The sequence below is a fragment of the Lolium perenne genome, chromosome 4 (assembly GCF_019359855.2).
Source record: "Lolium perenne isolate Kyuss_39 chromosome 4, Kyuss_2.0, whole genome shotgun sequence".
In the NCBI taxonomy this organism is placed as follows: Eukaryota; Viridiplantae; Streptophyta; class Magnoliopsida; order Poales; family Poaceae; genus Lolium; species Lolium perenne.
Genome location: NC_067247.2, coordinates 368,314,337 through 368,337,042, shown reverse-complemented (window position 1 = coordinate 368,337,042; position 22,706 = coordinate 368,314,337). Strand labels below are relative to the sequence as shown.

General features: G+C 46.2%; 1 long non-coding RNA gene across 1 annotated transcript; it reads right to left on the bottom strand.

The window, feature by feature from the left end:
• Positions 1 to 20,182: 20,182 nt before the first annotated feature.
• On the bottom strand, positions 20,183 to 20,825 carry LOC139830220 (uncharacterized). The gene is made up of 3 exons (XR_011742228.1): positions 20,658 to 20,825; positions 20,383 to 20,563; positions 20,183 to 20,273 (listed from the first exon to the last, which is right to left on the bottom strand). It is a non-coding gene; the product is annotated as an uncharacterized lncRNA (long non-coding RNA).
• Between the last annotated feature and the right edge of the window lie 1,881 nt (positions 20,826 to 22,706).

Genomic DNA, 22,706 nt, shown 5'->3' with positions numbered 1-22,706 from the left:
GCATATGAGAGCTTGTGCGACACCCTGGAGGCCTCTCATGCCTACCTCTCTTGGAAACAGTACCATGAGCGTCATCACCTGAATCACCTGTGAATGAGCAAATAGAGCGAAGATAGCAGTGGGATAAGTGTACATGTCATCAGAAATAAAGAGGCCAAAGAGTATAACATATGTACAAGTGTTTTGACGAGATTGTGCGAAAGACTTGGCGAGCCGGCGCACCGGCCGGTCCAACCGGACGAGAGACCGGACTGGCCAGTTTGCCATCCGGTCGACCAGGCAACCCGCCGGGCCGGCCGGCGTGAGGGCCGGTTGGCTGGGCCTGGGGCCGGGCACTATCGATTTGTGAGAATTTGCCCAGAATTTCAATCACAAAATCATACAAGAACTCATATACTTCGTGGGACCTCCACCCCTCCAAACGTGATTTACCTTCTTGCAAAGGAAGGGAACACGGGAATAAACCCTCATCTCCGCATGCTATTGGTTATCTCTAACCGAACTCCTTACTTGTGATATAACTGCCTGTGAGAGCCTTCGTGCTTGAGTTACTTGTATCATCATATAGTATGCCTCACCTAGTTTGCATTAGGCTCACCTTTATATTCTGTAAAGCCTAATATTGCAAAGAAAGAACTAAAATTTGTAGAACCTATTCACCCCCCTCTAGGTTTACCATCTCTGAACATTCAATTGGTATCAGAGCCTTGACTCTTTTTAAGGTCTTCACAACCTTAAGAGTGAGATGGATAAACTATTCGAGGTTCTGGATGAAGATTCCAACCTTTCGGTTAAGGAGATGAAATCCAGATTCTTAGCATATGAGGCTGAGAAAAAGAAGAAGGAGGATGAAGTACAAAGCCAAATGGCACAAATGAGTGCCATGCTTAAGAACTTGACTAGTGGGACTTCGGTTCCTCCGGAAGGTTACCATGAAGTCAATCATGACTATCCCAAAAACACTTCACCCATGCCTCATATAAACCATAGTGGGGATGTTCCCCATTTTGATGGAACTCACTTTTCTTTTTGAAAATCCTCTATGGAGTCTCATATTCGCAGCTGCAGTGTGGAGTTGTGAGAGATCATCTTGAATGGTTACCGAAGCCACAAGATCCCATTAGGCTAACCTCCACCGAGTTCTACAACCGCCAGCTCAATGCCTCTGCATGTGACAAGATTAGAAGTGGCATCAACCGCAAGCTCCTTGATCAAGTCAATGACATTGACTCCGCTAAAGAGCTTTGGGATCGGATTGTAGTACTCCAAGAGGGAACCAATCTGATCCAAGCAGCTCTCTATGAGTCAGCAAAGACAGAGGCAACTATGTTCATGATAAGAGAAGGAGAATCCTTGGCCGATACCTATTGAAGGCTCGGTGCCCTTAGAGTGAAGGTCAATGGCCTTGGATGTGACAATTACAATGATGGTTTTGAAATGAATGAAGAATACATAAAGTCCAAGGTCATTGCCATGATTGCTGTCAAACCAAAGGACACCAACCTTGCACTCAACTTGCAAATCCTTACCAAGCAAGCTGATGTGAACGCAGATGATCTAGTCTCCTATGTGGCAGCCAATGATAACATGGCCAAGACAGGAGAAAGGCTCGTGGAGATGAACCGTGTCGATGGATCCTCACACAACCTTGCTTTGAAGGCTAAAGCTGACCAAGAAAGAGAAGAAGTCTATGATATCAAAGAAGATGAAGAGATGACTTCAACGAGTGACATCGCAACAGATTTTGCCTTCTTTGCCAAGAAGTACAAGAAGAAGTTCCCAATATCCATCAATGAGAAGAAGAAGAGAACATGCTACAACTGTAATGAAGATAATCACTTTGCAAATGAGTGCCCTTATGAGAAAAGGGTAGACAAGCCGAAGTTTGTCAAAGGGGTCAAGCCAAGATTGAAGCCAAATCCAATCAATGAACGATACAAGAAGAACAAGGGAAGAGCCTTTGTTGGGGCTGAGTACACTTACGATGAAGAGGAAGAAGATGAGGAGAAGGAGACCGGAGTGGCTGGTTTGGCTTTCTCCAAACCCGGGCCACTCTTCACATATGACTACTCCAAGGATTACTCCACGGAGAATGATATTGGTTCTTCCTTTATGGCTAGAACAACTCATGATGATGAATTCGATGACTCTCCCTCCTCTACGATCGTCGGCTCTTGTCTAATGGCAAGGGAAACAAAGGTAATGGAACCTTCACCTTCTCTATCTAGTGTCCTTGATGATGAAACTGAAAATCAAGAAGAGGTAGCTATGCTTAAGGAACTTTACAAAGTAAGATGCACTCTTCGTGGTGATGTTCTTGTCAAGTTGATTTCTTGATGGACTCCCTCAAAGAAAGGGACGAGTCTATTGAGGAATTAGAATATCATTTGAATGATAAAGAACGGAGATTCAATCTCCTAAGACAAGAGCTAAAAACCGAAAGGTGCATATCTCAAGGTCTTAAGCAACAAATTGAAACTTTTGAACTAGATAAAGTTAAGGACCTTGAAAATACTGAAAGGGCTCAATTATTGGCCCAAGAGCTTGATGCTTCAAAGAAGGATCTTGAAGTTGCTCATGCTTCTCTCACGAGGGATCTTGACCACCTTGAAAAAGCTAACAAGCTTGTTAAGGATGAGCTCAAGAAACTTGGAGAGAACCATGACCTACTCCAACAAACCTACAAGAAGGCTCTTGGATCAATGAATGATCACATTATTGTTGAAAAAGTTGCTAGTCCTTCCACCTCATTTTCTTGTGAGCATGCTAAACTTGTTGAGGAACATGTTCGTTTGAAAGAGGAATTATCTTTGCATGTTGAGACCAATACATATCTTGAATCCTTGGTGACCAAATATGGTCTCAACTATCATCCAACTAACTCGGCTTGTGAGCAAGCATCTATTTTTGAGGAAAATGCTAGGTTGACAAAGGAACTAGCCAAGTTCACCACCGCCAAGAATAAGATGGGATTGGATGACCTTTTGACTAAGAAAAGGTCAAACAATCAAAAGTATGGACTTGGGTATGTTCCCAAGCCCTACAAGAAGAACAACTACAAGAAGGAGAAACCCGCTCAAGAGAAGAACAAGAAGGTCACTAATGTTGGAAAAGCCTCTAAGGGCAAAGTCACTAGTGGCGACCGCACGTGACCAAACAATCACTATGCTTTATCTATTGATTATTATGGTGATGTTTATGCTAAATATGTTGGACCTCGTAATGGCTATGCTTATAGAGGGTACTCAATTTGGGTACCAAAAGATCTTGTTGCCATGACTAAGGAACCCATTAATCGATGGGTTCTTAAAAACTCTACTTGGTCTTGTTGGGGTATTCCTCCGGTGGTCCAAAATGGGTGTTTGATAGTGGATGCACCAATCATATGACCGGAGGAAGAGGTGTGCTTGACCAATTCATTGAGGATATTAACAAAAATTCAAGCATCACCTTTGGTGACAATTCAAAGGGAAAGGTACTTGGGTATGGCAAGGTGGCAATCTCTAAGGACTTGTGCCTTGAGACGGTCATGCTTGTTGAATCCCTTGGCTATAACTTGCTTTCTATATATCACCTTGCAGATGACGGCTAAAATTCATATTTTACTAATTATTGTGTGAAAGTCTTTAGGAGTGATAATCTCATATTGGTCCTTGTTCGATATGTGGAGAACAACCTTTACGTGGTTGACCTCTCGAAAGAGATCCCCTCTCTCTCCACATGTCTAATGGCAGCCAAACATGACGAAGGTTCGTTGTGGCATCGCCGCCTTGGTCATGTCAATATGAGAAATCTTAAACAACAACTAAAGGGTGGGCACATTGTTGGACTAATCGGCATTTCCTTTGAGAAAGATCGTGTATGCAGTGCATGTGTAGCTGGAAAGCAACTCAAGAAGAGACATCCTATCAAGAGTATCGTCACCATGTCTAGGCCTTTGGAGCTCCTTCACTTGGATCTCTTTGGTCCATCACATTATGATACTCTCGGTGGGAGCAAGTACAGACTTTTCATTGTTGATGATTACTCAAGGTACTCTTGGGTCTTTCTCCTTAAGTCTAAGGATGAGATCTATAGAGAGTTCATCATCTTCACCAAGAAGGCTCAACGTATGTATGAATCTGAGATCAAGGCGATAAGGACCGACAATGGCACCGAGTTCAAGAACTACACTATGCAAGAGTTTGTTGATGATGAGGGCATCAAGCATGAGTTTTCAGCTCCATACACCCCTCAACAAAGTGGTGTTGTTGAAAGGAAGAACCGGACTATTATTGAGATGGCAAGAACTATGTTGAGTGAATTCAATTCACCCCATAACTTTTGGGGAGAAGCCATCTCTACAACTGTCCACTAATCCAATCGGCTCTTCCTCCACCCCCTACATAATAAAACTCCATACGTGCTTCTCACAGGTAACAAGCCTAATGTCATGTACATTCGTGTCTTTGGATGCAAATGTCTTGTTAAGAACAATAAAGACAAGCTCGGTAAATTTGAAACTAGAACTATAGAGGGCACATTTGTTGGATATGCGGAGAACTCCCACGCCTATAGATACTACAACAAGTCCACTGGGGCTATTGAAGTATCTTGTGACGTGGTGTTCTTGGAGGATAATGACTCCCAAGTGGAGCAAGTTGTTTCATGTGCTGCAGGTGATTATGATTCTTCTAACGCCATCAAGCTTATGGCATTGGACATATCCGGTCCACAGAAGTTCATACTGATGATCAAAGTGATGAAATAGAAGTATCAAGCTCAACTCAAGCTGAACCATCAAGTGCAGCCCAAGATTTATCCTCTACTCAAGATGAGTCACATTCCGAAGAACAAGAAGAAAGCCCTCAACCCACTGAGCAAGATCCTGATGCTGATCAAGAAACATTCTCAACTCATGACCAAGCTCAAGTTGTCCCTCATGATCAAGTACTAGCAAGAGATGAATTTATTGATCATGAAGGAACCATTCAGAAGATCAAGGATGCTACTAGGGCAAGTGACATGAAAGTAGATCAAGTCCTTGGTAGCATCTCAAGAGGAGTGGTAACTCGTAGACATCATGCATTACTAATCACCTATTGTCAACACCATGCTTTTGTGTCTAGTTTTGAGCCACTCAAGGTACATGAAGCTTTGGTTGATCCGGATTGGATAATTGCCATGCAAGAAGAATTGGAGTGTTTCACACGCAATGAAGTATGGTCTCTAGTTGAGAGACCCAAGGATCATCGCATCAATGTCATCGGGACAAAATGGGTATTCAAGAACAAGCAAGATGAGAATGGCATTGTCATAAGAAACAAAGCAAGGTTAGTGGCGCAAGGGTTTGCCCAAATAGAAGGTATGAATTTTGAGGATACCTTTGCGCCGGTAGCCCGCCTTGAAGCTATTCGTCTTTTGCTTGCATTTGCATCTTTCCACAATTTCAAGCTATATCAAATGGATGTGAAAAGTGTATTTTTGAATGGTCCCCTAAAAGAAACTGCATATGTAGCTCAACCCCCCAGGTTTCGAAGACCCACGCCGACCCAACCATGTATATCTAGTCCATAAGGCACTCTAAGGTCTCAAGCAAGCTCCACGTGCTTGGTATGATTTCCTTAGGGATTTCTTACTACATGATGGGTTTTGCATGGGTACTGTCGATTCCACCCTTTTAACGAAGCGGGTTTAAGGGGGTGGCTTATTTATATGTCAAATATATGTTGATGATATTATCTTTGATGGAACTAACCCCAATCATAACAAAGCTTTTGAGCTATTGATGACTTGGAAATTTGAGATGTCCATGATGGGAGAGTTGAAGTTCTTCCTAGGCTTCCAAGTGAGGCAACTTGCAAAAGGCACCTTCATCTCTCAAGAAAAGTATGTGAAGGACATGCTCAAGAAGTTTAACATGACCAATGCAAGCCCAATGAAGACACCTATGCCCATAAAGGGGCAGCTTGGCTCATGTGATGGTGAGAAGGATGTGGACATAAATGTATACCGTTCCATGATAGGATCCGTGCTCTACCTTTGTGCTTCTAGACCGGATATCATGCTAAGTTTAGGGATGTGTGCTCGTTTTCAATCTGCTCCCAAGGAGAGCCATTTGATGGCGGTCAAACGGATTCTAAGATACCTTGTTCTCACTCCTACTCTTGGGCTGTGGTATCCAAAGGGGTCAACCTTTGAGCTCATAGGCTATTCAGATTCCGATTGGGCTGGTGATAAGGTTAACCGGAAGTCTACCTCTGGGGCTTGCCAATTCATTGGCCGGTCTTTGGTGAGTTGGTCATCCAAGAAACAAAACTCCACCACCCTATCCACCGCCGAAGCCGAATACATATTCACGGCATCTTGTTGCACTCAGTTGTTATGGATGAAGAAAACCTTGAAAGACTATGGTGTGTCTCTTAGTACGGTGCCTCTTCTATGTGACAACAAAAGTGCAAGAAAGATTGCCAATAACCCAGTTCAACATTACCGCACAAAACACATTGACATTTGCCATCACTTCCTACGTGATCATGTTGCCAATGGGGACATTGATCTCACTCATGTGGGAACAACGTACCATTTGGAGGATATTTTCACTAAGCCTTTGGATGAAGCTCGGTTTGTAAACTTGAGAGGAGAACTAGGTATTCTTGATCCTAACAACTTAGATTGAACAACTTCCTGCACTATATTCTTGCATTTTCTATCTAGCTTAGAGGTGCAACACATATGGGGATAGTCATCTTACCATGTCTTGGTACGATGCATACCTATGTGTGCAACATAAATAGACCCAATGTCATCATATGGACCCAAGCATGTCTCTTCGAGGTCTCATGACATTTGTGCTTTAACATAGGGGGAGTAATCCCCCGCCCCTTATTAGCCTCACTTGCAAAATGTCTTCACTCTATGAGGCTAAATGGTCTTATTGCAAACTATTTCAAAATATTTTATGATTCTTGATATATTTCGAATCATGCCCATTGTTGCTATTTACATCTTGTTTGGGTTTCACTCCAATGGGTATGCCTAGAAAACCTTGTGTTTCCTATCCCATGTCTGTGCTCCTCTCATCATACATCTATCTTTCTATATGTACATGTCATCGTCTGATCATTCACACACAATTGCACAATGAATAGGGGCAAAACGAGGCAAAACTGTGCTGCCTGGTCCCTGGTCCGGTTGGACCGGCCCATGCGCCGGCCCTCCCGCCGGTCTCCAGCCCGGTCAGCCGGGTGGGGCGCCGGTCGCACGACTGGTTAAGTGGGGAGGGAGGTTACCCCTTGGGGCTCTTCTTCCTGACTTCCCCCTCCACCATAGACTCCATTGGCGCCGCCCCCTTCATATCCACCACTCCTTAGGGATTTCCCACCACTAGAACCTTCTCAAACTCCACCCCACCATAGATCGGGCACATTGGAAGATCTCCACCAAGGGATTTGGTCCCTCTCAAGCCATATTTGGAGATTTTGGGTTTTTGGCCCTCAAACTTCCTCTTGCTGTTCTTCTTGTTCCCTTGAGCAAGGAGGACCATGCCTTCGGTAATTTCCTCTCCCCATCCTTCTATGTCTTGATTCCCTCACACATTGCACATTTTGAGGGGATTTGAGAAAACTAGGGTTAGGGTTAGGGTTTGTCTAAAAGTCCTCATACCAAAGAGTGTCACACACCACTGTGCACATGCTCCACTCTACATTGTTGTAATATATGCACAAGTATATGAGTTCTTGTATGATTTTGTGATTGAAATTCTGGGCAAATTCTCACAAATCGATAGTGCCCGGCCCCAGGCCCGGCCAACCGGCCCTCACGCCGGCCGGCCCGGCGGGTCGCCTGGTCGACCGGATGGCAGACCGGCCAGTCCGGTCTCTCGTCCGGTTGGACCAGCCGGTGCGCCGGCTCGCCCAGTCTTTCGCACAATCTCGTCAAAACACTTGTACATATGTTATACTCTTTGGCCTCTTTATTTCTGATGACATGTACACTTATCCCACTGCTATCTTCGCTCTATTTGCTCATTCACAGGTGATTCAGGTGATGACGCCCGTGGTACTGTTTCCAAGAGAGGTAGGCATGAGAGGCCTCCGGGGTGTCGCACAAGATCTCATATGCCTAGCAGAGCAGCTCAGGGCAGTGGTCCAGGAAGTACATCTGGTGGTCGAAGCAAGACCACGACCAAGAGAAAGAAAGACAAACATGGAGCTCAAGAGGATGATCTTATTGAGAGAGTGCCAACATACAATGTGGGCACAGTGCATCTTGCTGATTGGAGAAGACTCAGAGAGGCGAATCCCTATCGGTTTGAGGAAAGGACTTACCTTGGTGGAGATAGGGAATTCTGGACCAACACTCAAGTGAGCATATGGGATGATTTCTACAACTCCAGAGAGTGTATGAAGAATGGGGTCATTGTGATGCCCAAGGCCATCAACAGGGAAGTACTCACCATGCACCAAGCCACTAAGTACCGCTTTGTGGTTGATACCTTGCAGAAGATGGGGCTGCATGATCTTGTGTGTCTGAAGCTTGGTGATGCAAAGGGAGTTGGGTACTATTGTCCAATCCTTGTCCATCAATTCCACTGCACCGTGTTCTTTCATGATGATCCCGCTCGCACCATGACTTGGATGACTGGACAAGAGAAGTACTCTTGTAATTACCTTGACTTCTGAAGCCATGGGATTTGGTGGTGGCCATGCTCTTGGTTTCAAGATTCACTCTCAGGATAAATTCACTCATGGGGACATTGCTTTCTGCTATCCTCCGGAACCTACAGCTCATCCCCCCACTATCTTCGAAATCTACTATTCTTACTTTGTGCTTTCCAAGCGCGGTGCCTCTCGTTTCTTGGCCAGCCTGTGGTAGATGTGCATGAATACCAATGATGTTGCTCGATCAAAGCCTTGCCTTGAACCAGGAGACTAGGAGGCGCCAAAATGAGTTCATGGCTGCAAGAAATAACCCCATTCCTCCTCCTAGACCTGAGATGGAGCCTGTGGTTGCACCAACTTGGGAGATGCCTCCCATTGATGATGAGATGCTCCAGAACTTTGATCTCTCCCTATATGCTCATGGTGGTCTTCTTCCTAGATCTGCTCAGGATCCTGATGCTGCTGGATATGGAGAAGATGAAGATGAAGACAATGAAGAATATGAAGATGATGATGACGATGAGGATGGTGATGGTGGCTCTCCACCCGCTGGGACAGATTTCTATTGATGGCTACTCTTTTCTTCGCTTTTTTGGTGTTCCGATGCCAAAGGGGGAGAAGAGAGTAGAGTCTAGGATCACGGGGTTCCCTTGGTTGCACAAGCCATGTTGATACTTTATTTTCTTCTTATTTGGCTTGTGCTTATTTGCTTGCTTTTCATTTCAAGAACCATTTGCTACTTTGGATAATTCGTGTATGGAAAAGTATTTGTATGCTTAATCTCTATGTTAGGATGATTATGCTTTATGCGTATATATCTTGATATACACATGTTCATACCATGCTTGTTTCCTAAAGATATTGGGGAAGCTTCTCATATTCCAGAAATGGTGCACTTTGCATTCAAACGCAAATTCTCCAAGTGCACACATTATGGGGGACCTGTCTTAATATCTTATAGGAATCAAGGTTTAAGCTCATCATAATATCTATATGTGACTCTAGCTTGGTTTGTCATCGTATACCAAAAAGGGGGAGATTGTAAGGGTATTTTACCCTTATCCATTATTTTGGTAACAATGACACCTTGCTAGAGTATTTGGTCTAATACAACTCTATGAGATTATTCCCAGGTATTAGCCAAATAGGCATAATGGTGTATCAATGGAACAAGAAGGTAAAGGGAGACCCCTACTTCGACAAAAATAAGGAAGGACTGCTCAGGTATTAGCCAAATAGGCATAATGGTGTATCAATGGAACAAGAAGGTAAAGGGAGACCCCTACTTCGACAAAAATAAAGAAGGACTGCTAAGCACCTGGCCGGTCATAGGCCCGGTCAGACCGGCTGTGGCACAGGGTGGCCCGGCGCCGACCGGCCCCAGGACCGGTGCACACCGGGCACATTCCAGTAAAGTTTTCCCTTCGCCCGGTACTGGCCCGGCCTGAGGTCTGGTCTGGACTGACATGGTCCGGTCTCCCGCCCGATCGGACCGGGATGTGAATCGGACGCCCCGGCGCCAACCGATTCCTGCTCTGGTGGTATCCGGAGGCCATGTACCACGCGACAATATATGCCCGGGTCAAGGCCCGGTCCCAGCTCCGGTTTGGACCTGATGGTCCGGTCCCAGGCCCGGTCTGACTGGCCCCTGAGCCGGACGGCCCAGTCCGAGGCCCAGTTGATCGGGTTCCTTAAAGAAATGCTGAGGTGTCAAGTGGCAACGGCCAGATTTCAAGTGACACTATAAAAACCCCTTCTCCTACCTCTGAACAGTTAGGCACTACACTACAAGCTATTCTTAAGTTCTCTCTCTCTCTCATACTCCATTGACAGAAACACCAAAAGCCTCAGATCTCCCTCCTCCTCCACCCAAACTCAAATCCCTCCGGGGAAAAGTTAGAGGAGGCCTTGATCTACCGTTCTACCGAGTCAAATCTTGTTCCCTCTTGTATTCATCAAGATATTTTCTCTCTAGGGTTCCTTGGAAACCCTAGTGGGCAAAAGTGGTCGGAAGCATCCGGACTGTGGATTTGCTCCTAACAAGATTGTGAAGGTTTGGAGGCTACCTCAAAGTCTACCACAAGTGAGTGAGCTATTCCTTCGTGGGATGGGCTCCGGAGAATAGGGTGAGCCTTCGTGGCGTTGGGGAATCCTTCGTGGGACCTCCACCCCTCTAAACGTGACGTACCTTCTTGCAAAGGAGGGGAACACGGGAATAAACCCTCGTCTCCGCTGCTATCGATTATCTCAAACCGAACTCCTTACTTGTGATATAACTGTCTGTGAGAGCCTTCGTGCTTGAGTTACTTGTATCATCATATAGGGTTCCTCACCTAGTTGGCATTAGGCTCACCTTTATATTCCACAAAGCCTAATATTGCAAAGAAAGAATTAAAATTTGTAGAAACCTATTCACCCCCCCTCTAGGTTTACCATCTCTGAACTTTCAGCCGGTCAGTGGATCACGGTGGTTGCGTTGCCGGGGGCTAGCTACTAGCGGCAGGACGATCCGATCAGTGGATGACAGGGTGGAGCGCCGGTGGATTCGTTCCCGCTATGCTTCCGCATTGCTTTGAAGGGAAATCGATTCTAACGTGCGACTTGGTCTGCCTAGCTAGTCCAGAATCGAGTCTGCTAACAAGGGGATCAGTTCAACATTGCTTTGAGATTCGAAAAGCCACGTGTCTTACCTTTTTTTTGTTGAGAATAGCCACTTACCTTTTGTTTGTTGAGAATAGCACCGTGTCTTACCTGGGAGTTGGTCCAGCGACTGTACGACCCGGGTTGTATAAGATTTTCTTCCTAAAATGAATACTTAGCACGAGCCTGCACTGAGCTATGGTCACGCCGCTAGCTTGGTGCTAGGATGGCACAAACCAGGTCGTCGCCGCATTTTGTGATTTGGTAGGCGTTGGATTTCAAAATATTCCATTTTTATTTTTGATACATGAGCCGTATGCTTTATTTATTAACAGATCTGCATTATGCATTTTGTTAAGGACAGTGCTGGACGTCCCCCGGGATCTGATTCCTCAGCCCCTGGGTCCCCAATCGTCGGATCAATATCATGTACGGTTAGATTTGCATGTAGCAAAATAACACCTCCGGTAGCAAAATAAACACCCCCGGCAGCAACTGCATGTAGCAAAAAACTGTTCACCGAAAAAAAAGATAGAGCTCATCGGAGACCTCGTCGGCGACACCGCCGGAAAATCTGGTAGCAACATTGTAGCAAAAAATGATATTGTCAGAGACATCTATGGCCGGAGACATCGCCGGAGAGCCCGTAGCAAACATGTAGTGCAATTGTAGCAAATTGGTAAAAAAAAAAGTTGTAGCAAAAGAAAAATTCATATGTTGCAACTCTACATAATGAAGACCTTGTCGGAGAAGCGAACGAAAACCTGGCATGATGCTAACTAGCAGCGTAGCCTAAAGTTGCAGCAACTTCGTCCGCCCAAGGGACAAACGCCAGAGCCGCCGGTAGCAATGCCAGACGCGTAATATAGCAAAGCTTGTAGCAAAAAAGCCTCCCCCACCAGTAGCAACATTGAATACCTAAGATAGCAAAGCCGGCCTCCGCCAGTAGCAACACCGGACGCCCAAGGTAGCAGTATCCTGAACCGCCATCATCAACTTCCACATAGACGAGTGGGGATGGCACATGATGGAGCACACAAGCGCAGCCCCCTCGAGCGCGACTCCTCCGGTGTCCATGTGGACCTCGACCTTGCTGGCCCTGATGACGATGTTCGCTTTGTGGCCGCATCGGAGGAGATCGGAGAAAAATACGGGCGCGCGCAGAGGAGCGGAGCTCCGTGTGGGGGAGGACGAGGACCAATAGGATGCAGCGGTGGTCATCGGTGTCGGAGGTAGTGGGCCGGCTGGAAATCCGCGACGAGCTCGGCCCTCCCTTGATATGGCATCTACGCAGAGAATCACTTCGCTCTACGCACGCAGGAAGCCCAGGTGCCTAGCCCGTCGCGCTGCCAGCGTGCTGCAGTTCAGCCGCCTCCGCGCCGTGTTCCCCTCCCCGATGGCGGAGCAGCCATTAGCGCTGGCGCTCGAGTTCGTGCTGGGAGGCTCCTACCATGGCTTCGTCCACCTTGGCTGCTCTCTGCAGGTAAAAAGTGAGAGGATGGGGATAGAGGATAAGGAGAGAGAACGTGGGGTGCGGTGGGTCCCATGGACACGCATCACGCGCGGAAGGAGGAGGCAGCGCGGCGTTCCATCGCTTGGGGACAGTGCTGGGAGTTTCCCGGGGGATTTGATTTTGCAGCCCCAGGGTCCCCGTGCTGACACGTGTCCTTTTTTCTGCCGGGTAGCAAAAAAAATCTCGATTTTGCTTCAGTGTAGCAAAAATGATTCACCCACGAAATAAACAAAAAGGTTGAGCTCGCCGGACACACCACCGGAGACTCGCCGGAGAGCTTGTAGCAAACTAAATATGCTATTGTAGCAAAAAAAAAGATATCATCATGGAACTCAACGGAGAACTCACTGGACATCTCGCCGGAGACCCCATAGCAAACATATTGTGCACATGTAGCAAAACCGCAAATAAATTGTAGCAAATTTGTTTATTCATATGTTGCAAATCATGTAAGACATCAACGAAGACCTCGCCTGCAGCCGACAACAACGCCATTTGTTAACCCGCATATCCTTAATCTCTTGGGCCTCCAAAGCTTCGGGTCTATGGGCTTAATGCTTTCTTATAGATCCAGGGTACCTTATTCGGCATGCCTACTAGGCATACCTATGTCAACCGCCAATGATTCTAGGGCTTTTCAAAACTTACGTGGATCTCCAGTTGGATCGCACCCGGTATGAACAGTGGAACCCAATAGGGGTATGCCCATCCCAGTGGGCGCGCTAGAAGAGCGGGAGTCATCATCCTTCTGTTATGGACAAGGGAATCGAAGCCGTGACCCCCGCACCACGGCCAAAGACCCTCCCCCCCGTCTCATCAGTTTCCTCGGAGGAGAGGAGAGGGACATGCATCGCACGCGCTGCTCGCCTCCACACCACCAGAGGGAGACGTCTCGAATTCCAAGGTCCCTCGTGAGAGAGCGGAGCGATGAGAACCTTGTCACCACCTTCATCAGTGACCACACGGCTTCCGGTGGTCTCCTCAAGTAGCGGCGAGGAGGGGGAAAATGGTGGGGGTGGGGCTAGGGTTTTGTCAGCACCCGTCACCATAGAGTGGGGCGACGTGGGGCGAGTCGTTAAAGTTTTTTTTGTATCCGAGGCCCACTGGCCACTCATGGAGGCTTTCTCAAAGAACATATACTCCCTCCGTATGTGAATAGGTCACATCGTTTTTCGTGTTAAACTTTAACCATGATTTAATCAATCAAATATAAGTTTTATGTCATTCAAAAATATACCATTGAAAAGTTTATTGAAATGTGCATCAGATGATATAGTTTTAAATATCATCTAACTTTTATTGATCCAATTATTAATCAAAGTTTGCCTCAAAAAATAAAGTGGCCGTATTCTAGGACGGAGGGAGTATGTACGTTCGTAATGTGATCTCCGTGTGCAATTCCATGTACAACCAAAAACCAAAAGCATAATAAGGATCGAGTAGCGAGTAGATAAGAAAGCCTACCAATAAAGGAGATAGACTCCGGTGTCAATCTAATCTGGTCGTCCGGAGCGTATTCTCGAATCTGGTCGTTCTGTTTGTTCAGTCCATGGATTCGATCGGAGAGGAGATTTTGCGTGAGATCCTACTGAAGTTGCCGACGAGGGACGTCGCCCGATGTCGTTGCGTCTGCAGGCTATGGCGTGTTGTTCTCACCGACCAATACTTTGTCAACATCCATGCCCACGCCACCCACGTCGTCTCCGGCGGCGGCGCCGTGGAGGCGCTGCTCATCTCCCAGACGAGGCCGCAGGGAATGACGGTGGAGACCACGGTGTACAGCGTCTCGTCCGGCAAGATGATGTGCCACGTCACCGGCCTAGCCGCCAGCTACGTCCCCGCCAACATCTGTAACGGGTTTATCCTCTATGCGTCCTCTGATGGATGCTGGCCTTTATTCGTGTGCAACCCGGTCACCGGCGAGAACATCAAGATCCCGCCGGCACCGGCGCCGCCGCCGAAGAGGACCGCCCGCCACTACCTCTTCGCCATGGGGTTCAGCGCATCCACTGGCCAGTACAAGCTCTTCCGCCTCCCCTTCGGGAACCCAAAGACAATCGGCAACAACTACCTAGACGTGCACACCTTAGGCAGAGGCGGCGGCGGGTGGCGCCGGCACCCGGAGCTTTTCCGGTGCCCCGGCGTCGGGTCGTCGCCGGTCCTTGTCGGCGACAAGCTCTACGTGCTCATGAAACCAAGCGTGCACCATATGCCGGACATGATACTGGTGATCGACGTGGCGAGCGAGGCGTACCACACGTACCATCTGATGTCGGACAATAACGAGGGCTTTGTCGCGGCGATGGATGTCCTTGAGCTGGGCGGGCAGCCGTGCGTGGCGGTGCACGTCCTCGACTTGCCTTCTTGTGCCCAGACTCGAGTCCATATCTGGGCCATGCCGACGCCTAAGCTGGTGCAGGAAGGTCAGCAGAAGAAGCTGCACACGAATCTTCCTGGCCAGTGGGAACTGCGCTACAGCTTCTACGGCGATATGCCGGATAGCGATTCCTTCAACGACGAGACGAGGGCCGTCTGGGTCGAGGATGACGCGACGCTCTGCTGCATTATGAGCAACCGCCGGTACCAGAGTGACACCACCAAACATTCACAAGGACAAATCCAAGTGTAAGGTTGGTTCCTTGGCATGGAACCACCAACTCCAGCTGCCATCGCCGCCGGATGATTTATTCCGCCGGCGGAGCATCAACGGGGGCTACCGCCCCACCCTACTCTCGCCTCGAGATCTCATTGTAGAACAGCATGACTTGGCCGCCCAGCGTTTTGATAACTCATGGTTATGTGCTCTACGGTACCAAAGACCTGGAAAGCGCAACGGTTCACCGTGCTCAGACCACGACGGCGATGACCAACATGCTGCCAAGAGGATTCATCCCTAGTTCCATCTTTCTCATGCTATATGGGTCGCTAGTCTTGAAGATAATGAATTTACCTCGGTTGATCGAGTAAACAGTTTTTGAAATCTGTTTTTTAGTCGAGTCAGAATATTTTTTAGATGGGTCAAAAATTATTGATAAGCTTCGAAGAGAGATAGCTCCGTCCCTCAAGTACTTATGAACAAATCCCATCTCGGCGTCTGAGAAATAGCTAACCAATGTGTACTTGTGTACAATCTTTGCTTTGATTTCGTTGTTTCTTAGTGGTGACTTGGAGATAGTCACTCTGGATCGTTTGAGATACATGTGGACCTCTTTTCAGCAATGTCTTTTTAATAAAAAAATTGTGGGCATGTACCGTGGTACTGAATTTAGTTATGGGTTTATCCCTTTAATTCAATCTATTTCTTGTCATACTCAAAATCCTATAGCGATCGTGCGGGTTGTTGGTGTTGATGTGATTTTCTCTAGTTGACAGCCATTGGTGGCAATGTTGTGATGCATGTGTTGAGGGTTTGTAGGAGTAGAGCAGCGGGTGCATTGTCATGTCGGACATATTCTTGTTTGCCTAGCGAGAAAAAGAAATCTTGGCTTACTGAATGGAATGTTATTTGCCGTCCAAAAGATTAAGGAGGGCTCGGTGTTCATGACCTTAGGTCAATAATTTTTTTTGTCCAAGTTAGTTATCGAAGATGGGGTATGGCAAAGTATTCTAAGAAGAAAATATGTTTGTTCAGATGCGCTATTTCAAGTTTATTGCAAATTTGAAGATTCACACTTCTGGACTGGCTTTATGACGACGAAGAAGCACATCTTCCCGTATGGTTCTTTCTCTATTAATTAAGGAGGAACCTAAGATAAGGTTCTAGAAGTTTAAGTGCTTAGGTAATATTACCATCCGGGAACAATATCCGCCTTTGTACAAGATTGTGCGTCACAAAGTCGACACTTTAGACAAGGTGATGAAATTTTCCCCACTGAATATGATATTCAGAAGATATATTGTTGGTCTCAGACTTGCATCTTGAAATGCATTGCTAAAGCGTCTGGCATTAGTCCAATTGACGCAAGGGACATGTGAGTTTCGATGGAACCTTAGTGAAAATGGTAAATTCTCCTTGGATTCCAAGTTCAGAGCGCTAGTCTAGCATGTTGAGCCGGTTGATAATAATAATAATATTAATATTTTTGGAAAATGAAGATCTCAATCTAGACTAATGTTTTTGGGTGGTATTTTCCTAGAGGAGTAATCATAACCAAGGACAAGCTTGCAAAATGCAATTTTCAAGAAAGTAAAAAGTGTATCTTTTGCCATTAGGATGAGACTATAAGACATTTATTCTTCTAAGCCAATTTGCTACATCTCTATGGTCAATTATCCAAATAGATTTTACCTTATACCTGTTGTTGGGGTCATGGGTAACCAGGAACCCATAGGAGGACAAACATTAACGGCCAACTAAGGCTAAGATGGTTTTAGAAGCCAACTGAACAAGGACAAAGCCGGAAGTCATATGTACCGGCTAGCAAACCCTCCAGAATAGCTGGCTAGAAACATGAGATGGCCCACAACCTGTAAGTTCCTTCCCCTGATGGGGCGTGGGACATGTATGCCGATGGATGTGACCTGCCACCTGGGGAAAGTCTCTGGCGGCATGGTGAGGAGCTAACTCCCTTGTTGGGTCACATCTAAACCTCCTGGGCGGTTTTACTGTGCCCGCATGCATGGGTAATATGCCTTGATATCGTCTACAGTGGACATCCCCAGGAAGGCCGTCAATAAGAAGAATTAGTAGCAACCAAGGAAGCTCAACACCACCATACTTCTATGGTAACCCCTCGGCCATACCTCCATGGCCGAGGGTATAAAAGGAGCAACCCACGGAGAGAAGAGGAGGCCTCAGATCCCACTCAAGTGAAACCATACTCATTTCAAGTCGCAATTCACCACATCACGTACGTATTTTCCCGCCCACCAGAAGCTCTAGGGATCTGGCGAGGAGATCACCGGAGTTGGAGAATAAGTAGTTCATAGGAAGTTTATAGTTTAGGCTCTTAGAGCATCCCATCAGTTTCATTCCACTTAGAGGTCTATTCATAGCCGGAGCATGCCAATACGTTGGTTAGATTCCTAGCCGTCCTTCACCGTACGATCCAATTAACGTCTTAGCCGGAACACCCCCATTGTATTATTCGAGCACCTCAGGTGCTCTCTATAATATAGTCCACACAGGACGCAGGGTTGTTACCGGATCCTCATTTGGGGCATGAACCTATATATATTGTACGTGTCTGAAGGTTGTTAGCCCATCGGTTCGTGATCACAAGCCCCTCCACGTACAAATATCTTTGTCTGGAATCGAAACCCCGACAATTGGCGCTCCAGATAGGGGCTTTGTCCATCACTGTCAAGCATCTTGATGGGTCCTGTAGTCGGCAGGGAAAGACCAGCGGATGCACCTATATATGGGGGATAAGCCCACGATAGATCACTAGTACAAACTCGCTACTTAGAGGCCGCCCCTCTAGCTGTTTTGACCCAAGTTTTAAAAAAGTACGCCTCTGCATAAATACCTCAGACGGTTAAGAACACACTGTAATCTCTAGGGCGGTTAGAGCCGGTTCACAACCGCTGCCGCCTCTAAGAATTGTCGGCCTGGAGCCGGTCACGATAGGAAACCGACTCGGAGATATTCCTTAGGCGATTATGAATTAGGACCGCCTCTAGGAGTCGGTGTACTCAGACGGCCGTCAATACGAACGGTTTCTTTGGGACAAATCTAAAAATAGGCACACCCACCAGTTCGAGTGACTGCAGTATGGTAACCACCGATAGTTCTTCCTCTGGATTTTCTCTGGATTTCTTCAATCATTCGTAGATTCTTCAATCTTTGAAGTGCTTCTACATTTCAGTCTATCTAGGTTTTTCCCTAGATTGATGTGAGATTTGTTCCTCTGGATTTTTCCCCATTTCGTTTAGGTTTTTTTAGTTCGTGTTTGTTTTGATTTTCCTCTCAATTTTTCTTCTAATTCGACGAATTTTTTGTTTTTTATTAATAGGTGCAAGTCATTTTATGGGATATGAATAACTCTATGAAATTTGTGCCAATGTCTATCCAAGTTGATAAAATACCTTCTCATGATTTTTAAGGGTTAGATAGCTTTGCTTTTATTTATATATTTGCCCCTAGCGCGCTTATTTAGTTTGAGTGCTTGATTACTTGTTCTTGTGCTGCTTTTCAAAGATGTGCTACAAAATTTAAGTATTTTTAATTACTTGCTAAGATTACAAGGTGCTTTTAGAGGCACCAGATATAGGATCTTAGGATCAAATGAGGATAAATACAATCTCTACAACCACTAGATAGGTTCTAGAAATTACTATGTGGCATATTGGTTAGGATGTTATTATATTAAAATAAATCATGCTTCTACACTGAATTCTACTTTTAAGTACTCGTTAAGTTTACTAGGTGTCATATTGGCAAGCATAATATATTAAATTAAATAAATTATGCTTTTGTAGTGAATTTATGCTGCTTTTGTACAGTGTTAACTTGTTAGTTTTCCAGCTCCAAATGTATATATTATTTCAATTCATATTGCTTTGATAGAGCAGCATCAGTTTAATGCGGATATATTTATGTTAAATATTCATCAACATAATCAACTTTTTGTTTTTTTTGTTCTGAGGCTGTTCCTTGTCACTTCAAGGTAAGACTCAACAACTTTGCCGGTATGTGGCTACCTTGTGTGGCCGTAGGCCATATGTTTGAGCTCCTCAAGGCGAAAAGGGAAGATGCTACCACTAGTGGAAATATGGCCTTTTGCACCGGTTTTTAAAGGCCATATGCACCGGATGGCCAACCGGTGCAAACCATCCGGTGCAAAAGGCCCCCCCCCCCCTTTTGCACCGGTTCTCTTACGAACCGGTGCTAAAGGGGTCTCCACGTGGCCGGCTGTGGGGCGCTCGGCGGGGGAGCTTTTGCACCGGTTCGTAATACGAACCGGTGCAAAAGGGTTGGGCCGCGGCAGCATTTTAGTGCCCTTCCCTGCCGCGGCAGACTCTGCCGCGGCAGGGAATTGCACTAAAACGCTGCCGCGGCAGAGACTCTGCCCCATTCGAAATACGGTATAATATTAATGCAGACAATTCACATATATATATATAGGAAACCATTGTATTACATATATCGATCAAAGTGACACACGTTCATGCATATATATATGTCTACATCAACATTGATATTGGCGGTTGTCCACATAGTGTTCTCCATCTGGAGCTATGACTTGCTCAAGTAAGAACCCCGCCAGTTCTTCTTGAATTGCTCGTACACGCTCTGTTGCTAGAAGACCGTCCCGCAACCGTTCGATCTAATAATTTGAAGAAGGTACGATGGTCAGTATATATATATGTGTGTATGTGAATGAAACACAAGGTGATCGATAAAATAAAGCCATGAATGTTGTTTAATTACTTACATCAAGTTGTTCCAAAATGTCCCTCTTATGGTGGGTATTCTGGCGGATGAACTCGCAAACGTAGAACCCGCATAAATTATTCCCGTCCTCCTGCCTCAAGCACTTTACGAGAACAAAGTTCAATCAAAATAATATATATATAATCAAGGATGATAATAATGGTATTGAAACTACAATCAAAGAGATGCGCGGCCTAGCCAGTAGTACTTACCGGTACATGTTTTATTCGAAGTTCTTTATTCTTTAAACCCGGAGACTTGTTGGTGAACCGTTTCCAAGCCTTGAGGAGGATATCAGCCATGTCCCCCCACGCCTCAAGGGGTTTACTCTTCGAGTCCATGACTTCTACTATCCCGGTGTCGGGTTCAATGACTAGCAGGATATAGTGAAACCTGCGGACACATATATATATGCATAACTCATCAATTACACTTAACACATGGAGTAAGCGAAAAAGATTTGATGTGTGAAGACAGTAACACTCACGCGAAGTTGTAAGGAAATAGTATTGCCCTTTTGTATGAGTTTTTCCTTAAGACATATACCAAGTTATTCTCCGTGTCCTTGGGAGAGTTGTCGACAGTATACCCATTCACGGTATATGGGTCAACGAACCCAAGATCATAGATTTGCCCCTTGCGGCATTCGCGAATCTTCATTCTGCATAATACAGTGAGAGTATGGTTATATGCTAGCAATAATGGACGAGTCGCGGTAGAGACTTAATTACATAAATAATACTTACAGACAGTATGCACTCAGCAGAGATTTGTCGAGGGCGTCTTGGTTGAATAACTGAAATAATTCACAAAATTCGATGTTCATCACGTCAGTTCGCCCGTAGTGCTCATCTCTTATTGCCACCATGATCCAGTTCTGGCCGTCCTTACATGCATCCAAGTACCAATTATGTAGTCTTCGCAGCTGTGTTGATAGATTAGGCAACTCCGCAGCTCTGACAAGAGGTTCCCCGTATGTGTAATGGTATGATAATTGGACATCGTCCGTGGCCATGAATTCGATGCGGCTTAAGTACTCAGGAATACTCATACCGGCCGCATCTGCCTCATCTTTGTATAGTTTTACCATCGTTGGATCAAGGCACGCTAGGACATCGGGATACACTTGGAGCGGGGGGCACGAGTTTTTCTGGGCTCCAAGCTGGGGAACTGGTTTCCCATCTACCTTACTTTTTTCCCACCGCTCTTTTGCTAACACATTTGACTTGCGAATAGACCGGTCATAGTTCGATGAAAGACTTGGCTCAGGTTGATGAAGGTTCTTCAGCAGTTTCAACTTCTTTTCCAGAGATATCTTTGATCAGGTACCGGCTTGAAGTGATATCTTTGATCAGGTACCGGCGGTAAGACATAGCCGATCGCCGCCTTGAGCGTTAAGTAGCCCATCGTTTGGAAATGTAGCTCACAAGGTGTCGACTCTGTGATAAAGTCCACAGGGTAGAGATCAGAAGGCATCTGCGGATCCACAGGGGAGGGAGGAGCCATCTGCGGATCCACATCTGCATCATCACCAGGCAGCTCCGTGGAAGCCACGCTGCTCTTCCGCTGAGATCCCTGGCCGGTAGCATCGAATGCAACTTCTTCTATCCGCGGATTAGGTTGAGGTTGGGTGACCGTGGATCGAGCTCGACATTATCATCCTCACTTGCTCCTCTAGCTTAGCAACGCGTTCTTGAACCACATCCTTTTGCCTCTGACGGCTTCTATCGGGATATTTCTTCGTTTCTGCAGGAAACCCAATACACCACGGCTTGCCACCTGGTATGGTTCGTGTTCGTCCTGGGTGTTCAGGATTCCCAAGGGCGCGTGTGAGCTGGTCCTTCTCTCTTTCGGGACGGAACTTCCCCTCTTCAACTTCCTTTGCAGCATTTCTAAAGGCTTCGATGGGAAGTGGGTTTTCCCGATGTCTTTGTGTATATATGCAGAACCCTTGTGCGTCCAACGTGCCCCCATGCGCGTAAAACCAATCCCTTGACCGCTGGTTCCATTTCCGTACCTCTGGCTGGATCCCGTTCTTAATTAGGTCATTCTCCCATTTCTCCCACTTAGGTCTGCCAGCCTTGTAGCCTCCTCGCCCCATGGTATGGAAGTACATCTTATTAGCAGCATTTTTCTTGTTGGTGTCTGACCTTGTCTTTGCCCTCTCCGATGTCTTGTACTTCACAAATGCCTCCCAGTGGTCTTTTATCTTCTCATAGGGGCCCTTGAAATCTGGAGTCTTCTTTTTCTTGACAAAGGAGTTGTCCAATTTCTTCTTGTAGTCGTTGAACTGCGTTGCCATCTTCTTAAGAGCCCACTTCTTGACTCTTCGTTGTATGCTATTCAGCTCGGGATCCTCGTGGTCCGGCCTTTTATTATCACTATCAGAGTCAGCTGGCTCCGGAAATGTGAAATTTACCATGAGTTTCCTAAACATCAGATTTTTGGATCTCGTATCGACGTAAGTAACTCCTTCGTCCTCCTTTGCAGGTTTCTTCCATTCTTGAGTGGTGATCGGGATGGTGTCCCTAACAAT